General features: G+C 45.3%; 20 non-coding genes across 20 annotated transcripts; all 20 read left to right on the top strand.

Annotated features, from left to right (window-relative positions):
• The first annotated feature begins 53 nt into the window (after positions 1 to 53).
• AC3HAE_014310 (transfer RNA arginine (anticodon ACG)) lies at positions 54 to 126 on the top strand. Its single transcript has one exon. It is a non-coding gene; the product is annotated as a tRNA-Arg (tRNA).
• Positions 127 to 869: 743 nt separating this feature from the next.
• Positions 870 to 942, top strand: AC3HAE_014309 (transfer RNA arginine (anticodon ACG)). The gene has a single exon. It is a non-coding gene; the product is annotated as a tRNA-Arg (tRNA).
• A 743-nt stretch (positions 943 to 1,685) lies between these two features.
• On the top strand, positions 1,686 to 1,758 carry AC3HAE_014306 (transfer RNA arginine (anticodon ACG)). The gene has a single exon. It is a non-coding gene; the product is annotated as a tRNA-Arg (tRNA).
• A 744-nt stretch (positions 1,759 to 2,502) lies between these two features.
• Positions 2,503 to 2,575, top strand: AC3HAE_014305 (transfer RNA arginine (anticodon ACG)). The gene has a single exon. It is a non-coding gene; the product is annotated as a tRNA-Arg (tRNA).
• A 743-nt stretch (positions 2,576 to 3,318) lies between these two features.
• AC3HAE_014304 (transfer RNA arginine (anticodon ACG)) lies at positions 3,319 to 3,391 on the top strand. The gene has a single exon. It is a non-coding gene; the product is annotated as a tRNA-Arg (tRNA).
• Positions 3,392 to 4,134: 743 nt separating this feature from the next.
• Positions 4,135 to 4,207, top strand: AC3HAE_014303 (transfer RNA arginine (anticodon ACG)). Its single transcript has one exon. It is a non-coding gene; the product is annotated as a tRNA-Arg (tRNA).
• Positions 4,208 to 4,950: 743 nt separating this feature from the next.
• On the top strand, positions 4,951 to 5,023 carry AC3HAE_014302 (transfer RNA arginine (anticodon ACG)). Its single transcript has one exon. It is a non-coding gene; the product is annotated as a tRNA-Arg (tRNA).
• A 743-nt stretch (positions 5,024 to 5,766) lies between these two features.
• AC3HAE_014301 (transfer RNA arginine (anticodon ACG)) lies at positions 5,767 to 5,839 on the top strand. The gene has a single exon. It is a non-coding gene; the product is annotated as a tRNA-Arg (tRNA).
• A 743-nt stretch (positions 5,840 to 6,582) lies between these two features.
• AC3HAE_014300 (transfer RNA arginine (anticodon ACG)) lies at positions 6,583 to 6,655 on the top strand. Its single transcript has one exon. It is a non-coding gene; the product is annotated as a tRNA-Arg (tRNA).
• Positions 6,656 to 7,398: 743 nt separating this feature from the next.
• AC3HAE_014299 (transfer RNA arginine (anticodon ACG)) lies at positions 7,399 to 7,471 on the top strand. The gene has a single exon. It is a non-coding gene; the product is annotated as a tRNA-Arg (tRNA).
• A 743-nt stretch (positions 7,472 to 8,214) lies between these two features.
• AC3HAE_014298 (transfer RNA arginine (anticodon ACG)) lies at positions 8,215 to 8,287 on the top strand. Its single transcript has one exon. It is a non-coding gene; the product is annotated as a tRNA-Arg (tRNA).
• Positions 8,288 to 9,030: 743 nt separating this feature from the next.
• Positions 9,031 to 9,103, top strand: AC3HAE_014297 (transfer RNA arginine (anticodon ACG)). Its single transcript has one exon. It is a non-coding gene; the product is annotated as a tRNA-Arg (tRNA).
• A 743-nt stretch (positions 9,104 to 9,846) lies between these two features.
• AC3HAE_014294 (transfer RNA arginine (anticodon ACG)) lies at positions 9,847 to 9,919 on the top strand. Its single transcript has one exon. It is a non-coding gene; the product is annotated as a tRNA-Arg (tRNA).
• A 743-nt stretch (positions 9,920 to 10,662) lies between these two features.
• AC3HAE_014293 (transfer RNA arginine (anticodon ACG)) lies at positions 10,663 to 10,735 on the top strand. The gene has a single exon. It is a non-coding gene; the product is annotated as a tRNA-Arg (tRNA).
• A 743-nt stretch (positions 10,736 to 11,478) lies between these two features.
• Positions 11,479 to 11,551, top strand: AC3HAE_014292 (transfer RNA arginine (anticodon ACG)). The gene has a single exon. It is a non-coding gene; the product is annotated as a tRNA-Arg (tRNA).
• A 743-nt stretch (positions 11,552 to 12,294) lies between these two features.
• AC3HAE_014291 (transfer RNA arginine (anticodon ACG)) lies at positions 12,295 to 12,367 on the top strand. The gene has a single exon. It is a non-coding gene; the product is annotated as a tRNA-Arg (tRNA).
• A 743-nt stretch (positions 12,368 to 13,110) lies between these two features.
• Positions 13,111 to 13,183, top strand: AC3HAE_014290 (transfer RNA arginine (anticodon ACG)). The gene has a single exon. It is a non-coding gene; the product is annotated as a tRNA-Arg (tRNA).
• Positions 13,184 to 13,926: 743 nt separating this feature from the next.
• Positions 13,927 to 13,999, top strand: AC3HAE_014289 (transfer RNA arginine (anticodon ACG)). The gene has a single exon. It is a non-coding gene; the product is annotated as a tRNA-Arg (tRNA).
• Positions 14,000 to 14,742: 743 nt separating this feature from the next.
• On the top strand, positions 14,743 to 14,815 carry AC3HAE_014288 (transfer RNA arginine (anticodon ACG)). The gene has a single exon. It is a non-coding gene; the product is annotated as a tRNA-Arg (tRNA).
• A 1,559-nt stretch (positions 14,816 to 16,374) lies between these two features.
• AC3HAE_014287 (transfer RNA arginine (anticodon ACG)) lies at positions 16,375 to 16,447 on the top strand. The gene has a single exon. It is a non-coding gene; the product is annotated as a tRNA-Arg (tRNA).
• Positions 16,448 to 17,243: the final 796 nt, after the last annotated feature.

Genomic DNA, 17,243 nt, shown 5'->3' with positions numbered 1-17,243 from the left:
AAGCAACCTTTCTTATTTGACGCATTCGAATTGAGTCACTTTTATATACACGTGGGTTAGTGGCGCAATGGATAACGCGTCTGACTACGGATCAGAAGATTCCAGGTTCGACTCCTGGCTAGCTCGGATGAATTTTAAATGCCCAGAAAAGTATATTGGGTCATTATTCAAAGGAACGCCATGCGACACCCCTAATTACACCAAGGGTAACGGTTTGAGTTTCGAAAGAGAAGAAACGAGCGAGCGCCAAGAAACTCTAAGGGGTGGTGTCCTTCTTTTGGACTTTTCCCTTTGCTTTAGACTGTTAAATGACGTATGTATGCATGTTTTACGTCTTCTACGCTAGAAAAATCAAAGTCCGAGCCATGGGGAGTATGCGTTCCCACCTAGAGCGTCCATCAATAAGTGCGTGAAACAGCTCGTTTGTGCTCAGACTTTACTTCCGTAACAGTCTGACGGCAGACGGTGCAGTGGAGGGAGCTGAAGTGCAGAAGTCTCACCTCCCGGGTACCCGCAATGTTTACAACTTCTCGTGGGTGTTTATTTGCAAGCTCACGTGCAAACCCTTCGACCAATCCTAACAGAGTAGGTGTGCGGACCAATCACAGCAGTCTGGGCCACTCGGGAGGGGGGCCTTAAAGCGACATGATACAAAAGAGGACGTTTCTGAAAGATGCGGAAATTGGTTTTGCAGAAATGAACAGTTTGAGAATAAAAAGGGGTACTTTTTAACATACTGGCATGTAACCTTATTCTAGTAATACCCCTAAATGCAATTATTAACCCTGAAAATGCGTAATAGGGGATCTTTGAAGCAAGCAACCTTTCTTATTTGACGCATTCGAATTGAGTCACTTTTATGTACACGTGGGTTAGTGGCGCAATGGATAACGCGTCTGACTACGGATCAGAAGATTCCAGGTTCGACTCCTGGCTAGCTCGGATGAATTTTAAATGCCCAGAAAAGTATATTGGGTCATTATTCAAAGGAACGCCATGCAACACCCCTAATTACACCAAGGGTAACGGTTTGAGTTTCGAAAGAGAAGAAACGAGCGAGCGCCAAGAAACTCTAAGGGGTGGTGTCCTTCTTTTGGACTTTTCCCTTTGCTTTAGACTGTTAAATGACGTATGTATGCATGTTTTACGTCTTCTACGCTAGAAAAATCAAAGTCCGAGCCATGGGGAGTATGCGTTCCCACCTAGAGCGTCCATCAATAAGTGCGTGAAACAGCTCGTTTGTGCTCAGACTTTACTTCCGTAACAGTCTGACGGCAGACGGTGCAGTGGAGGGAGCTGAAGTGCAGAAGTCTCACCTCCCGGGTACCCGCAATGTTTACAACTTCTCGTGGGTGTTTACTTGCAAGCTCACGTGCAAACCCTTCGACCAATCCTAACAGAGTAGGTGTGCGGACCAATCACAGCAGTCTGGGCCACTCGGGAGGGGGGCCTTAAAGCGACATGATACAAAAGAGGACGTTTCTGAAAGATGCGGAAATTGGTTTTGCAGAAATGAACAGTTTGAGAATAAAAAGGGGTACTTTTTAACATACAGGCATGTAACCTTATCCTAGTAATACCCCTAAATGCAATTATTAACCCTGAAAATGCGTAATAGGGGATCTTTGAAGCAAGCAACCTTTCTTATTTGACGCATTCGAATTGAGTCACATATTTGTACACGTGGGTTAGTGGCGCAATGGATAATGCGTCTGACTACGGATCAGAAGATTCCAGGTTCGACTCCTGGCTAGCTCGGAAGAATTTTAAATGCCCAGAAAAGTATATTGGGTCATTATTCAAAGGAACGCCATGCGACACCCCTAATTACACCAAGGGTAACGGTTTGAGTTTCGAAAGAGAAGAAACGAGCGAGCGCCAAGAAACTCTAAGGGGTGGTGTCCTTCTTTTGGACTTTTCCCTTTGCTTTAGACTGTTAAATGACGTATGTATGCATGTTTTACGTCTTCTACGCTAGAAAAATCAAAGTCCGAGCCATGGGGAGTATGCGTTCCCACCTAGAGCGTCCATCAATAAGTGCGTGAAACAGCTCGTTTGTGCTCAGACTTTACTTCCGTAACAGTCTGACGGCAGACGGTGCAGTGGAGGGAGCTGAAGTGCAGAAGTCTCACCTCCCGGGTACCCGCAATGTTTACAACTTCTCGTGGGTGTTTATTTGCAAGCTCACGTGCAAACCCTTCGACCAATCCTAACAGAGTAGGTGTGCGGACCAAGCACAGCAGTCTGGGCCACTCGGGAGGGGGGCCTTAAAGCGACATGATACAAAAGAGGACGTTTCTGAAAGATGCGGAAATTGGTTTTGCAGAAATGAACAGTTTTCAGAATAAAAAGGGGTACTTTTTAACATACTGGCATGTAACCTTATTCTAGTAATACCCCTAAATGCAATTATTAACCCTGAAAATGCGTAATAGGGGATCTTTGAAGCAAGCAACCTTTCTTATTTGACGCATTCGAATTGAGTCACTTTTATGTACACGTGGGTTAGTGGCGCAATGGATAACGCGTCTGACTACGGATCAGAAGATTCCAGGTTCGACTCCTGGCTAACTCGGAAGGATTTTAAATGCCCAGAAAAGTATATTGGGTCATTATTCAAAGGAACGCCATGCGACACCCCTAATTACACCAAGGGTAACGGTTTGAGTTTCGAAAGAGAATAAACGAGCGAGCGCCAAGGAACTCTAAGGGGTGGTGTCCTTCTTTTGGACTTTTCCCTTTGCTTTAGACTGTTAAATGACGTATGTATGCATGTTTTACGTCTTCTACGCTAGAAAAATCAAAGTCCGAGCCATGGGGAGTATGCGTTCCCACCTAGAGCGTCCATCAATAAGTGCGTGAAACAGCTCGTTTGTGCTCAGACTTTACTTCCGTAACAGTCTGACGGCAGACGGTGCAGTGGAGGGAGCTGAAGTGCAGAAGTCTCACCTCCCGGGTACCCGCAATGTTTACAACTTCTCGTGGGTGTTTATTTGCAAGCTCACGTGCAAACCCTTCGACCAATCCTAACAGAGTAGGTGTGCGGACCAATCACAGCAGTCTGGGCCACTCGGGAGGGGGGCCTTAAAGCGACATGATACAAAAGAGGACGTTTCTGAAAGATGCGGAAATTGGTTTTGCAGAAATGAACAGTTTGAGAATAAAAAGGGGTACTTTTTAACATACTGGCATGTAACCTTATTCTAGTAATACCCCTAAATGCAATTATTAACCCTGAAAATGCGTAATAGGGGATCTTTGAAGCAAGCAACCTTTCTTATTTGACGCATTCGAATTGAGTCACTTTTATGTACACGTGGGTTAGTGGCGCAATGGATAACGCGTCTGACTACGGATCAGAAGATTCCAGGTTCGACTCCTGGCTAGCTCGGATGAATTTTAAATGCCCAGAAAAGTATATTGGGTCATTATTCAAAGGAACGCCATGCGACACCCCTAATTACACCAAGGGTAACGGTTTGAGTTTCGAAAGAGAAGAAACGAGCGAGCGCCAAGAAACTCTAAGGGGTGGTGTCCTTCATTTGGACTTTTCCCTTTGCTTTAGACTGTTAAATGACGTATGTATGCATGTTTTACGTCTTGTACGCTAGAAAAATCAAAGTCCGAGCCATGGGGAGTATGCGTTCCCACCTAGAGCGTCCATCAATAAGTGCGTGAAACAGCTCGTTTGTGCTCAGACTTTACTTCCGTAACAGTCTGACGGCAGACGGTGCAGTGGAGGGAGCTGAAGTGCAGAAGTCTCACCTCCCGGGTACCCGCAATGTTTACAACTTCTCGTGGGTGTTTATTTGCAAGCTCACGTGCAAACCCTTCGACCAATCCTAACAGAGTAGGTGTGCGGACCAATCACAGCAGTCTGGGCCACTCGGGAGGGGGGCCTTAAAGCGACATGATACAAAAGAGGACGTTTCTGAAAGATGCGGAAATTGGTTTTGCAGAAATGAACAGTTTGAGAATAAAAAGGGGTACTTTTTAACATACAGGCATGTAACCTTATTCTAGTAATACCCCTAAATGCAATTATTAACCCTGAAAATGCGTAATAGGGGATCTTTGAAGCAAGCAACCTTTCTTATTTGACGCATTCGAATTGAGTCACCTTTATGTACACGTGGGTTAGTGGCGCAATGGATAACGCGTCTGACTACGGATCAGAAGATTCCAGGTTCGACTCCTGGCTAACTCGGCAGGATTTTAAATGCCCAGAAAAGTATATTGGGTCATTATTCAAAGGAACGCCATGCGACACCCCTAATTACACCAAGGGTAACGGTTTGAGTTTCGAAAGAGAAGAAACGAGCGAGCGCCAAGAAACTCTAAGGGGTGGTGTCCTTCTTTTGGACTTTTCCCTTTGCTTTAGACTGTTAAATGACGTATGTATGCATGTTTTACGTCTTCTACGCTAGAAAAATCAAAGTCCGAGCCATGGGGAGTATGCGTTCCCACCTAGAGCGTCCATCAATAAGTGTGTGAAACAGCTCGTTTGTGCTCAGACTTTACTTCCGTAACAGTCTGACGGCAGACGGTGCAGTGGAGGGAGCTGAAGTGCAGAAGTCTCACCTCCCGGGTACCCGCAATGTTTACAACTTCTCGTGGGTGTTTATTTGCAAGCTCACGTGCAAACCCTTCGACCAATCCTAACAGAGTAGGTGTGCGGACCAATCACAGCAGTCTGGGCCACTCGGGAGGGGGGCCTTAAAGCGACATGATACAAAAGAGGACGTTTCTGAAAGATGCGGAAATTGGTTTTGCAGAAATGAACAGTTTGAGAATAAAAAGGGGTACTTTTTAACATACTGGCATGTAACCTTATTCTAGTAATACCCCTAAATGCAATTATTAACCCTGAAAATGCGTAATAGGGGATCTTTGAAGCAAGCAACCTTTCTTATTTGACGCATTCGAATTGAGTCACTTTTATGTACACGTGGGTTAGTGGCGCAATGGATAACGCGTCTGACTACGGATCAGAAGATTCCAGGTTCGACTCCTGGCTAGCTCGGATGAATTTTAAATGCCCAGAAAAGTATATTGGGTCATTATTCAAAGGAACGCCATGCGACACCCCTAATTACACCAAGGGTAACGGTTTGAGTTTCGAAAGAGAAGAAACGAGCAAGCGCCAAGAAACTCTAAGGGGTGGTGTCCTTCTTTTGGACTTTTCCCTTTGCTTTAGACTGTTAAATGACGTATGTATGCATGTTTTACGTCTTCTACGCTAGAAAAATCAAAGTCCGAGCCATGGGGAGTATGCGTTCCCACCTAGAGCGTCCATCAATAAGTGCGTGAAACAGCTCGTTTGTGCTCAGACTTTACTTCCGTAACAGTCTGACGGCAGACGGTGCAGTGGAGGGAGCTGAAGTGCAGAAGTCTCACCTCCCGGGTACCCGCAATGTTTACAACTTCTCGTGGGTGTTTATTTGCAAGCTCACGTGCAAACCCTTCGACCAATCCTAACAGAGTAGGTGTGCGGACCAATCACAGCAGTCTGGGCCACTCGGGAGGGGGGCCTTAAAGCGACATGATACAAAAGAGGACGTTTCTGAAAGATGCGGAAATTGGTTTTGCAGAAATGAACAGTTTGAGAATAAAAAGGGGTACTTTTTAACATACTGGCATGTAACCTTATTCTAGTAATACCCCTAAATGCAATTATTAACCCTGAAAATGCGTAATAGGGGATCTTTGAAGCAAGCAACCTTTCTTATTTGACGCATTCGAATTGAGTCACCTTGATGTACACGTGGGTTAGTGGCGCAATGGATAACGCGTCTGACTACGGATCAGAAGATTCTAGGTTCGACTCCTGGCTAACTCGGCAGGATTTTAAATGCCCAGAAAAGTATATTGGGTCATTATTCAAAGGAACGCCATGCGACACCCCTAATTACACCAAGGGTAACGGTTTGAGTTTCGAAAGAGAAGAAACGAGCGAGCGCCAAGAAACTCTAAGGGGTGGTGTCCTTCTTTTGGACTTTTCCCTTTGCTTTAGACTGTTAAATGACGTATGTATGCATGTTTTACGTCTTCTACGCTAGAAAAATCAAAGTCCGAGCCATGGGGAGTATGCGTTCCCACCTAGAGCGTCCATCAATAAGTGCGTGAAACAGCTCGTTTGTGCTCAGACTTTACTTCCGTAACAGTCTGACGGCAGACGGTGCAGTGGAGGGAGCTGAAGTGCAGAAGTCTCACCTCCCGGGTACCCGCAATGTTTACAACTTCTCGTGGGTGTTTATTTGCAAGCTCACGTGCAAACCCTTCGACCAATCCTAACAGAGTAGGTGTGCGGACCAATCACAGCAGTCTGGGCCACTCGGGAGGGGGGCCTTAAAGCGACATGATACAAAAGAGGACGTTTCTGAAAGATGCGGAAATTGGTTTTGCAGAAATGAACAGTTTGAGAATAAAAAGGGGTACTTTTTAACATACTGGCATGTAACCTTATTCTAGTAATACCCCTAAATGCAATTATTAACCCTGAAAATGCGTAATAGGGGATCTTTGAAGCAAGCAACCTTTCTTATTTGACGCATTCGAATTGAGTCACCTTTATGTACACGTGGGTTATTGGCGCAATGGATAACGCGTCTGACTACGGATCAGAAGATTCCAGGTTCGACTCCTGGCTAACTCGGCAGGATTTTAAATGCCCAGAAAAGTATATTGGGTCATTATTCAAAGGAACGCCATGCGACACCCCTAATTACACCAAGGGTAACGGTTTGAGTTTCGAAAGAGAAGAAACGAGCGAGCGCCAAGAAACTCTAAGGGGTGGTGTCCTTCTTTTGGACTTTTCCCTTTGCTTTAGACTGTTAAATGACGTATGTATGCATGTTTTACGTCTTCTACGCTAGAAAAATCAAAGTCCGAGCCATGGGGAGTATGCGTTCCCACCTAGAGCGTCCATCAATAAGTGTGTGAAACAGCTCGTTTGTGCTCAGACTTTACTTCCGTAACAGTCTGACGGCAGACGGTGCAGTGGAGGGAGCTGAAGTGCAGAAGTCTCACCTCCCGGGTACCCGCAATGTTTACAACTTCTCGTGGGTGTTTATTTGCAAGCTCACGTGCAAACCCTTCGACCAATCCTAACAGAGTAGGTGTGCGGACCAATCACAGCAGTCTGGGCCACTCGGGAGGGGGGCCTTAAAGCGACATGATACAAAAGAGGACGTTTCTGAAAGATGCGGAAATTGGTTTTGCAGAAATGAACAGTTTGAGAATAAAAAGGGGTACTTTTTAACATACAGGCATGTAACCTTATTCTAGTAATACCCCTAAATGCAATTATTAACCCTGAAAATGCGTAATAGGGGATCTTTGAAGCAAGCAACCTTTCTTATTTGACGCATTCGAATTGAGTCACTTTTATATACACGTGGGTTAGTGGCGCAATGGATAACGCGTCTGACTACGGATCAGAAGATTCCAGGTTCGACTCCTGGCTAGCTCGGATGAATTTTAAATGCCCAGAAAAGTATATTGGGTCATTATTCAAAGGAACGCCATGCGACACCCCTAATTACACCAAGGGTAACGGTTTGAGTTTCGAAAGAGAAGAAACGAGCGAGCGCCAAGAAACTCTAAGGGGTGGTGTCCTTCTTTTGGACTTTTCCCTTTGCTTTAGACTGTTAAATGACGTATGTATGCATGTTTTACGTCTTCTACGCTAGAAAAATCAAAGTCCGAGCCATGGGGAGTATGCGTTCCCACCTAGAGCGTCCATCAATAAGTGCGTGAAACAGCTCGTTTGTGCTCAGACTTTACTTCCGTAACAGTCTGACGGCAGACGGTGCAGTGGAGGGAGCTGAAGTGCAGAAGTCTCACCTCCCGGGTACCCGCAATGTTTACAACTTCTCGTGGGTGTTTATTTGCAAGCTCACGTGCAAACCCTTCGACCAATCCTAACAGAGTAGGTGTGCGGACCAATCACAGCAGTCTGGGCCACTCGGGAGGGGGGCCTTAAAGCGACATGATACAAAAGAGGACGTTTCTGAAAGATGCGGAAATTGGTTTTGCAGAAATGAACAGTTTGAGAATAAAAAGGGGTACTTTTTAACATACTGGCATGTAACCTTATTCTAGTAATACCCCTAAATGCAATTATTAACCCTGAAAATGCGTAATAGGGGATCTTTGAAGCAAGCAACCTTTCTTATTTGACGCATTCGAATTGAGTCACCTTTATGTACACGTGGGTTAGTGGCGCAATGGATAACGCGTCTGACTACGGATCAGAAGATTCCAGGTTCGACTCCTGGCTAACTCGGCAGGATTTTAAATGCCCAGAAAAGTATATTGGGTCATTATTCAAAGGAACGCCATGCGACACCCCTAATTACACCAAGGGTAACGGTTTGAGTTTCGAAAGAGAAGAAACGAGCGAGCGCCAAGAAACTCTAAGGGGTGGTGTCCTTCTTTTGGACTTTTCCCTTTGCTTTAGACTGTTAAATGACGTATGTATGCATGTTTTACGTCTTCTACGCTAGAAAAATCAAAGTCCGAGCCATGGGGAGTATGCGTTCCCACCTAGAGCGTCCATCAATAAGTGCGTGAAACAGCTCGTTTGTGCTCAGACTTTACTTCCGTAACAGTCTGACGGCAGACGGTGCAGTGGAGGGAGCTGAAGTGCAGAAGTCTCACCTCCCGGGTACCCGCAATGTTTACAACTTCTCGTGGGTGTTTATTTGCAAGCTCACGTGCAAACCCTTCGACCAATCCTAACAGAGTAGGTGTGCGGACCAATCACAGCAGTCTGGGCCACTCGGGAGGGGGGCCTTAAAGCGACATGATACAAAAGAGGACGTTTCTGAAAGATGCGGAAATTGGTTTTGCAGAAATGAACAGTTTGAGAATAAAAAGGGGTACTTTTTAACATACTGGCATGTAACCTTATTCTAGTAATACCCCTAAATGCAATTATTAACCCTGAAAATGCGTAATAGGGGATCTTTGAAGCAAGCAACCTTTCTTATTTGACGCATTCGAATTGAGTCACCTTTATGTACACGTGGGTTAGTGGCGCAATGGATAACGCGTCTGACTACGGATCAGAAGATTCCAGGTTCGACTCCTGGCTAACTCGGCAGGATTTTAAATGCCCAGAAAAGTATATTGGGTCATTATTCAAAGGAACGCCATGCGACACCCCTAATTACACCAAGGGTAACGGTTTGAGTTTCGAAAGAGAAGAAACGAGCGAGCGCCAAGAAACTCTAAGGGGTGGTGTCCTTCTTTTGGACTTTTCCCTTTGCTTTAGACTGTTAAATGACGTATGTATGCATGTTTTACGTCTTCTACGCTAGAAAAATCAAAGTCCGAGCCATGGGGAGTATGCGTTCCCACCTAGAGCGTCCATCAATAAGTGTGTGAAACAGCTCGTTTGTGCTCAGACTTTACTTCCGTAACAGTCTGACGGCAGACGGTGCAGTGGAGGGAGCTGAAGTGCAGAAGTCTCACCTCCCGGGTACCCGCAATGTTTACAACTTCTCGTGGGTGTTTATTTGCAAGCTCACGTGCAAACCCTTCGACCAATCCTAACAGAGTAGGTGTGCGGACCAATCACAGCAGTCTGGGCCACTCGGGAGGGGGGCCTTAAAGCGACATGATACAAAAGAGGACGTTTCTGAAAGATGCGGAAATTGGTTTTGCAGAAATGAACAGTTTGAGAATAAAAAGGGGTACTTTTTAACATACAGGCATGTAACCTTATTCTAGTAATACCCCTAAATGCAATTATTAACCCTGAAAATGCGTAATAGGGGATCTTTGAAGCAAGCAACCTTTCTTATTTGACGCATTCGAATTGAGTCACTTTTATATACACGTGGGTTAGTGGCGCAATGGATAACGCGTCTGACTACGGATCAGAAGATTCCAGGTTCGACTCCTGGCTAGCTCGGATGAATTTTAAATGCCCAGAAAAGTATATTGGGTCATTATTCAAAGGAACGCCATGCGACACCCCTAATTACACCAAGGGTAACGGTTTGAGTTTCGAAAGAGAAGAAACGAGCGAGCGCCAAGAAACTCTAAGGGGTGGTGTCCTTCTTTTGGACTTTTCCCTTTGCTTTAGACTGTTAAATGACGTATGTATGCATGTTTTACGTCTTCTACGCTAGAAAAATCAAAGTCCGAGCCATGGGGAGTATGCGTTCCCACCTAGAGCGTCCATCAATAAGTGCGTGAAACAGCTCGTTTGTGCTCAGACTTTACTTCCGTAACAGTCTGACGGCAGACGGTGCAGTGGAGGGAGCTGAAGTGCAGAAGTCTCACCTCCCGGGTACCCGCAATGTTTACAACTTCTCGTGGGTGTTTATTTGCAAGCTCACGTGCAAACCCTTCGACCAATCCTAACAGAGTAGGTGTGCGGACCAATCACAGCAGTCTGGGCCACTCGGGAGGGGGGCCTTAAAGCGACATGATACAAAAGAGGACGTTTCTGAAAGATGCGGAAATTGGTTTTGCAGAAATGAACAGTTTGAGAATAAAAAGGGGTACTTTTTAACATACTGGCATGTAACCTTATTCTAGTAATACCCCTAAATGCAATTATTAACCCTGAAAATGCGTAATAGGGGATCTTTGAAGCAAGCAACCTTTCTTATTTGACGCATTCGAATTGAGTCACTTTTATGTACACGTGGGTTAGTGGCGCAATGGATAACGCGTCTGACTACGGATCAGAAGATTCCAGGTTCGACTCCTGGCTAGCTCGGATGAATTTTAAATGCCCAGAAAAGTATATTGGGTCATTATTCAAAGGAACGCCATGCGACACCCCTAATTACACCAAGGGTAACGGTTTGAGTTTCGAAAGAGAAGAAACGAGCGAGCGCCAAGAAACTCTAAGGGGTGGTGTCCTTCTTTTGGACTTTTCCCTTTGCTTTAGACTGTTAAATGACGTATGTATGCATGTTTTACGTCTTCTACGCTAGAAAAATCAAAGTCCGAGCCATGGGGAGTATGCGTTCCCACCTAGAGCGTCCATCAATAAGTGCGTGAAACAGCTCGTTTGTGCTCAGACTTTACTTCCGTAACAGTCTGACGGCAGACGGTGCAGTGGAGGGAGCTGAAGTGCAGAAGTCTCACCTCCCGGGTACCCGCAATGTTTACAACTTCTCGTGGGTGTTTATTTGCAAGCTCACGTGCAAACCCTTCGACCAATCCTAACAGAGTAGGTGTGCGGACCAATCACAGCAGTCTGGGCCACTCGGGAGGGGGGCCTTAAAGCGACATGATACAAAAGAGGACGTTTCTGAAAGATGCGGAAATTGGTTTTGCAGAAATGAACAGTTTGAGAATAAAAAGGGGTACTTTTTAACATACAGGCATGTAACCTTATTCTAGTAATACCCCTAAATGCAATTATTAACCCTGAAAATGCGTAATAGGGGATCTTTGAAGCAAGCAACCTTTCTTATTTGACGCATTCGAATTGAGTCACCTTTATGTACACGTGGGTTAGTGGCGCAATGGATAACGCGTCTGACTACGGATCAGAAGATTCCAGGTTCGACTCCTGGCTAACTCGGCAGGATTTTAAATGCCCAGAAAAGTATATTGGGTCATTATTCAAAGGAACGCCATGCGACACCCCTAATTACACCAAGGGTAACGGTTTGAGTTTCGAAAGAGAAGAAACGAGCGAGCGCCAAGAAACTCTAAGGGGTGGTGTCCTTCTTTTGGACTTTTCCCTTTGCTTTAGACTGTTAAATGACGTATGTATGCATGTTTTACGTCTTCTACGCTAGAAAAATCAAAGTCCGAGCCATGGGGAGTATGCGTTCCCACCTAGAGCGTCCATCAATAAGTGTGTGAAACAGCTCGTTTGTGCTCAGACTTTACTTCCGTAACAGTCTGACGGCAGACGGTGCAGTGGAGGGAGCTGAAGTGCAGAAGTCTCACCTCCCGGGTACCCGCAATGTTTACAACTTCTCGTGGGTGTTTATTTGCAAGCTCACGTGCAAACCCTTCGACCAATCCTAACAGAGTAGGTGTGCGGACCAATCACAGCAGTCTGGGCCACTCGGGAGGGGGGCCTTAAAGCGACATGATACAAAAGAGGACGTTTCTGAAAGATGCGGAAATTGGTTTTGCAGAAATGAACAGTTTGAGAATAAAAAGGGGTACTTTTTAACATACTGGCATGTAACCTTATTCTAGTAATACCCCTAAATGCAATTATTAACCCTGAAAATGCGTAATAGGGGATCTTTGAAGCAAGCAACCTTTCTTATTTGACGCATTCGAATTGAGTCACTTTTATATACACGTGGGTTAGTGGCGCAATGGATAACGCGTCTGACTACGGATCAGAAGATTCCAGGTTCGACTCCTGGCTAACTCGGAAGGATTTTAAATGCCCAGAAAAGTATATTGGGTCATTATTCAAAGGAACGACATGCGACACCCCTAATTACACCAAGGGTAACGGTTTGAGTTTCGAAAGAGAAGAAACGAGCGAGCGCCAAGAAACTCTAAGGGGTGGTGTCCTTCTTTTGGACTTTTCCCTTTGCTTTAGACTGTTAAATGACGTATGTATGCATGTTTTACGTCTTCTACGCTAGAAAAATCAAAGTCCGAGCCATGGGGAGTATGCGTTCCCACCTAGAGCGTCCATCAATAAGTGCGTGAAACAGCTCGTTTGTGCTCAGACTTTACTTCCGTAACAGTCTGACGGCAGACGGTGCAGTGGAGGGAGCTGAAGTGCAGAAGTCTCACCTCCCGGGTACCCGCAATGTTTACAACTTCTCGTGGGTGTTTATTTGCAAGCTCACGTGCAAACCCTTCGACCAATCCTAACAGAGTAGGTGTGCGGACCAATCACAGCAGTCTGGGCCACTCGGGAGGGGGGCCTTAAAGCGACATGATACAAAAGAGGACGTTTCTGAAAGATGCGGAAATTGGTTTTGCAGAAATGAACAGTTTGAGAATAAAAAGGGGTACTTTTTAACATACAGGCATGTAACCTTATTCTAGTAATACCCCTAAATGCAATTATTAACCCTGAAAATGCGTAATAGGGGATCTTTGAAGCAAGCAACCTTTCTTATTTGACGCATTCGAATTGAGTCACTTTTATGTACACGTGGGTTAGTGGCGCAATGGATAACGCGTCTGACTACGGATCAGAAGATTCCAGGTTCGACTCCTGGCTAGCTCGGAGGAATTTTAAATGCCCAGAAAAGTATATTGGGTCATTATTCAAAGGAACGCCATGCGACACCCCTAATTACACCAAGGGTAACGGTTTGAGTTTCGAAAGAGAAGAAACGAGCGAGCGCCAAGAAACTCTAAGGGGTGGTGTCCTTCTTTTGGACTTTTCCCTTTGCTTTAGACTGTTAAATGACGTATGTATGCATGTTTTACGTCTTCTACGCTAGAAAAATCAAAGTCCGAGCCATGGGGAGTATGCGTTCCCACCTAGAGCGTCCATCAATAAGTGCGTGAAACAGCTCGTTTGTGCTCAGACTTTACTTCCGTAACAGTCTGACGGCAGACGGTGCAGTGGAGGGAGCTGAAGTGCAGAAGTCTCACCTCCCGGGTACCCGCAATGTTTACAACTTCTCGTGGGTGTTTATTTGCAAGCTCACGTGCAAACCCTTCGACCAATCCTAACAGAGTAGGTGTGCGGACCAATCACAGCAGTCTGGGCCACCCGGGAGGGGGGCCTTAAAGCGACATGATACAAAAGAGGACGTTTCTGAAAGATTCGGAAATTGGTTTTGCAGAAATGAACAGTTTGAGAATAAAAAGGGGTACTTTTTAACATACAGGCATGTAACCTTATTCTAGTAATACCCCTAAATGCAATTATTAACCCTGAAAATGCGTAATAGGGGATCTTTGAAGCAAGCAACCTTTCTTATTTGACGCATTCAAATTGAGTCACATTTATGTACACGTGGGTTAGTGGCGCAATGGATAACGCGTCTGACTACGGATCAGAAGATTCCAGGTTCGACTCCTGGCTAGCTCGGAAGAATTTTAAATGCCCAGAAAAGTATATTGGGTCATTATTCAAAGGAACGCCATGCGACACCCCTAATTACACCAAGGGTAACGGTTTGAGTTTCGAAAGAGAAGAAACGAGCGAGCGCCAAGAAACTCTAAGGGGTGGTGTCCTTCTTTTGGACTTTTCCCTTTGCTTTAGACTGTTAAATGACGTATGTATGCATGTTTTACGTCTTCTACGCTAGAAAAATCAAAGTCCGAGCCATGGGGAGTATGCGTTCCCACCTAGAGCGTCCATCAATAAGTGCGTGAAACAGCTCGTTTGTGCTCAGACTTTACTTCCGTAACAGTCTGACGGCAGACGGTGCAGTGGAGGGAGCTGAAGTGCAGAAGTCTCACCTCCCGGGTACCCGCAATGTTTACAACTTCTCGTGGGTGTTTATTTGCAAGCTCACGTGCAAACCCTTCGACCAATCCTAACAGAGTAGGTGTGCGGACCAATCACAGCAGTCTGGGCCACTCGGGAGGGGGGCCTTAAAGCGACATGATACAAAAGAGGACGTTTCTGAAAGATGCGGAAATTGGTTTTGCAGAAATGAACAGTTTGAGAATAAAAAGGGGTACTTTTTAACATACTGGCATGTAACCTTATTCTAGTAATACCCCTAAATGCAATTATTAACCCTGAAAATGCGTAATAGGGGATCTTTGAAGCAAGCAACCTTTCTTATTTGACGCATTCGAATTGAGTCACTTTTATGTACACGTGGGTTAGTGGCGCAATGGATAACGCGTCTGACTACGGATCAGAAGATTCCAGGTTCGACTCCTGGCTAACTCGGAAGGATTTTAAATGCCCAGAAAAGTATATTGGGTCATTATTCAAAGGAACGCCATGCGACACCCATAATTACACCAAGGGTAACGGTTTGAGTTTCGAAAGAGAAGAAACGAGCGAGCGCCAAGAAACTCTAAGGGGTGGTGTCCTTCTTTTGGACTTTTCCCTTTGCTTTAGACTGTTAAATGACGTATGTATGCATGTTTTACGTCTTCTACGCTAGAAAAATCAAAGTCCGAGCCATGGGGAGTATGCGTTCCCACCTAGAGCGTCCATCAATAAGTGCGTGAAACAGCTCGTTTGTGCTCAGACTTTACTTCCGTAACAGTCTGACGGCAGACGGTGCAGTGGAGGGAGCTGAAGTGCAGAAGTCTCACCTCCCGGGTACCCGCAATGTTTACAACTTCTCGTGGGTGTTTATTTGCAAGCTCACGTGCAAACCCTTCGACCAATCCTAACAGAGTAGGTGTGCGGACCAATCACAGCAGTCTGGGCCACTCGGGAGGGGGGCCTTAAAGCGACATGATACAAAAGAGGACGTTTCTGAAAGATGCGGAAATTGGTTTTGCAGAAATGAACAGTTTGAGAATAAAAAGGGGTACTTTTTAACATACAGGCATGTAACCTTATTCTAGTAATACCCCTAAATGCAATTATTAACCCTGAAAATGCGTAATAGGGGATCTTTGAAGCAAGCAACCTTTCTTATTTGACGCATTCGAATTGAGTCACATATTTGTACACGTGGGTTAGTGGCGCAATGAATAATGCGTCTGACTACGGATCAGAAGATTCCAGGTTCGACTCCTGGCTAGCTCGGAAGAATTTTAAATGCCCAGAAAAGTATATTGGGTCATTATTCAAAGGAACGCCATGCGACACCCCTAATTACACCAAGGGTAACGGTTTGAGTTTCGAAAGAGAAGAAACGAGCGAGCGCCAAGAAACTCTAAGGGGTGGTGTCCTTCTTTTGGACTTTTCCCTTTGCTTTAGACTGTTAAATGACGTATGTATGCATGTTTTACGTCTTCTACGCTAGAAAAATCAAAGTCCGAGCCATGGGGAGTATGCGTTCCCACCTAGAGCGTCCATCAATAAGTGCGTGAAACAGCTCGTTTGTGCTCAGACTTTACTTCCGTAACAGTCTGACGGCAGACGGTGCAGTGGAGGGAGCTGAAGTGCAGAAGTCTCACCTCCCGGGTACCCGCAATGTTTACAACTTCTCGTGGGTGTTTATTTGCAAGCTCACGTGCAAACCCTTCGACCAATCCTAACAGAGTAGGTGTGCGGACCAATCACAGCAGTCTGGGCCACTCGGGAGGGGGGCCTTAAAGCGACATGATACAAAAGAGGACGTTTCTGAAAGATGCGGAAATTGGTTTTGCAGAAATGAACAGTTTGAGAATAAAAAGGGGTACTTTTTAACATACTGGCATGTAACCTTATTCTAGTAATACCCCTAAATGCAATTATTAACCCTGAAAATGCGTAATAGGGGATCTTTGAAGCAAGCAACCTTTCTTATTTGACGCATTCGAATTGAGTCACTTTTATGTACACGTGGGTTAGTGGCGCAATGGATAACGCGTCTGACTACGGATCAGAAGATTCCAGGTTCGACTCCTGGCTAGCTCGGAAGAATTTTAAATGCCCAGAAAAGTATATTGGGTCATTATTCAAAGGAACGCCATGCGACACCCCTAATTACACCAAGGGTAACGGTTTGAGTTTCGAAAGAGAAGAAACGAGCGAGCGCCAAGAAAATCTAAGGGGTGGTGTCCTTCTTTTGGACTTTTCCCTTTGCTTTAGACTGTTAAATGACGTATGTATGCATGTTTTACGTCTTCTATGCTAGAAAAATCAAAGTCCGAGCCATGGGGAGTATGCGTTCCCACCTAGAGCGTCCATCAATAAGTGCGTGAAACAGCTCGTTTGTGCTCAGACTTTACTTCCGTAACAGTCTGACGGCAGACGGTGCAGTGGAGGGAGCTGAAGTGCAGAAGTCTCACCTCCCGGGTACCCGCAATGTTTACAACTTCTCGGAAGAAGGCATTCAAAGGTTGTGGGTTCGAGTCCCACTGGAGTTGTGGTTGAACCCGAGTTGTGCGTTGAGACTTTTTCGAACCCTAACTGTGACACATTAAAGAAAAGTCCATGGACTAAGTTTGGACTAAGAAATATTGCGTCCCTGCCAAACCCAAACTTAGAACTGCAAAACAGAGGAGTGGCGTGGAATTCAAATTCAGAGTCTAAAGTTAAGGTGGCGTCACAAAGAAGGTGAAAACACAGGACCACTACTTGCAAAATAGGTCGAGTTCTCTGGTACATATTGCAAATGCCACGGCAGAGATAGATATTTGTGTTAATTCTGAATCACAAGGAAAACACTTCTTAAATTACCACTAGTGATGACGTCGTTCCAATCGATGGC

The sequence above is a fragment of the Micromesistius poutassou genome, assembly GCF_964030765.1.
Source record: "Micromesistius poutassou genome assembly, chromosome: 5".
Lineage (NCBI taxonomy): Eukaryota > Metazoa > Chordata > Actinopteri > Gadiformes > Gadidae > Micromesistius > Micromesistius poutassou.
This window is presented reverse-complemented; position numbering and strand designations above follow the sequence as displayed.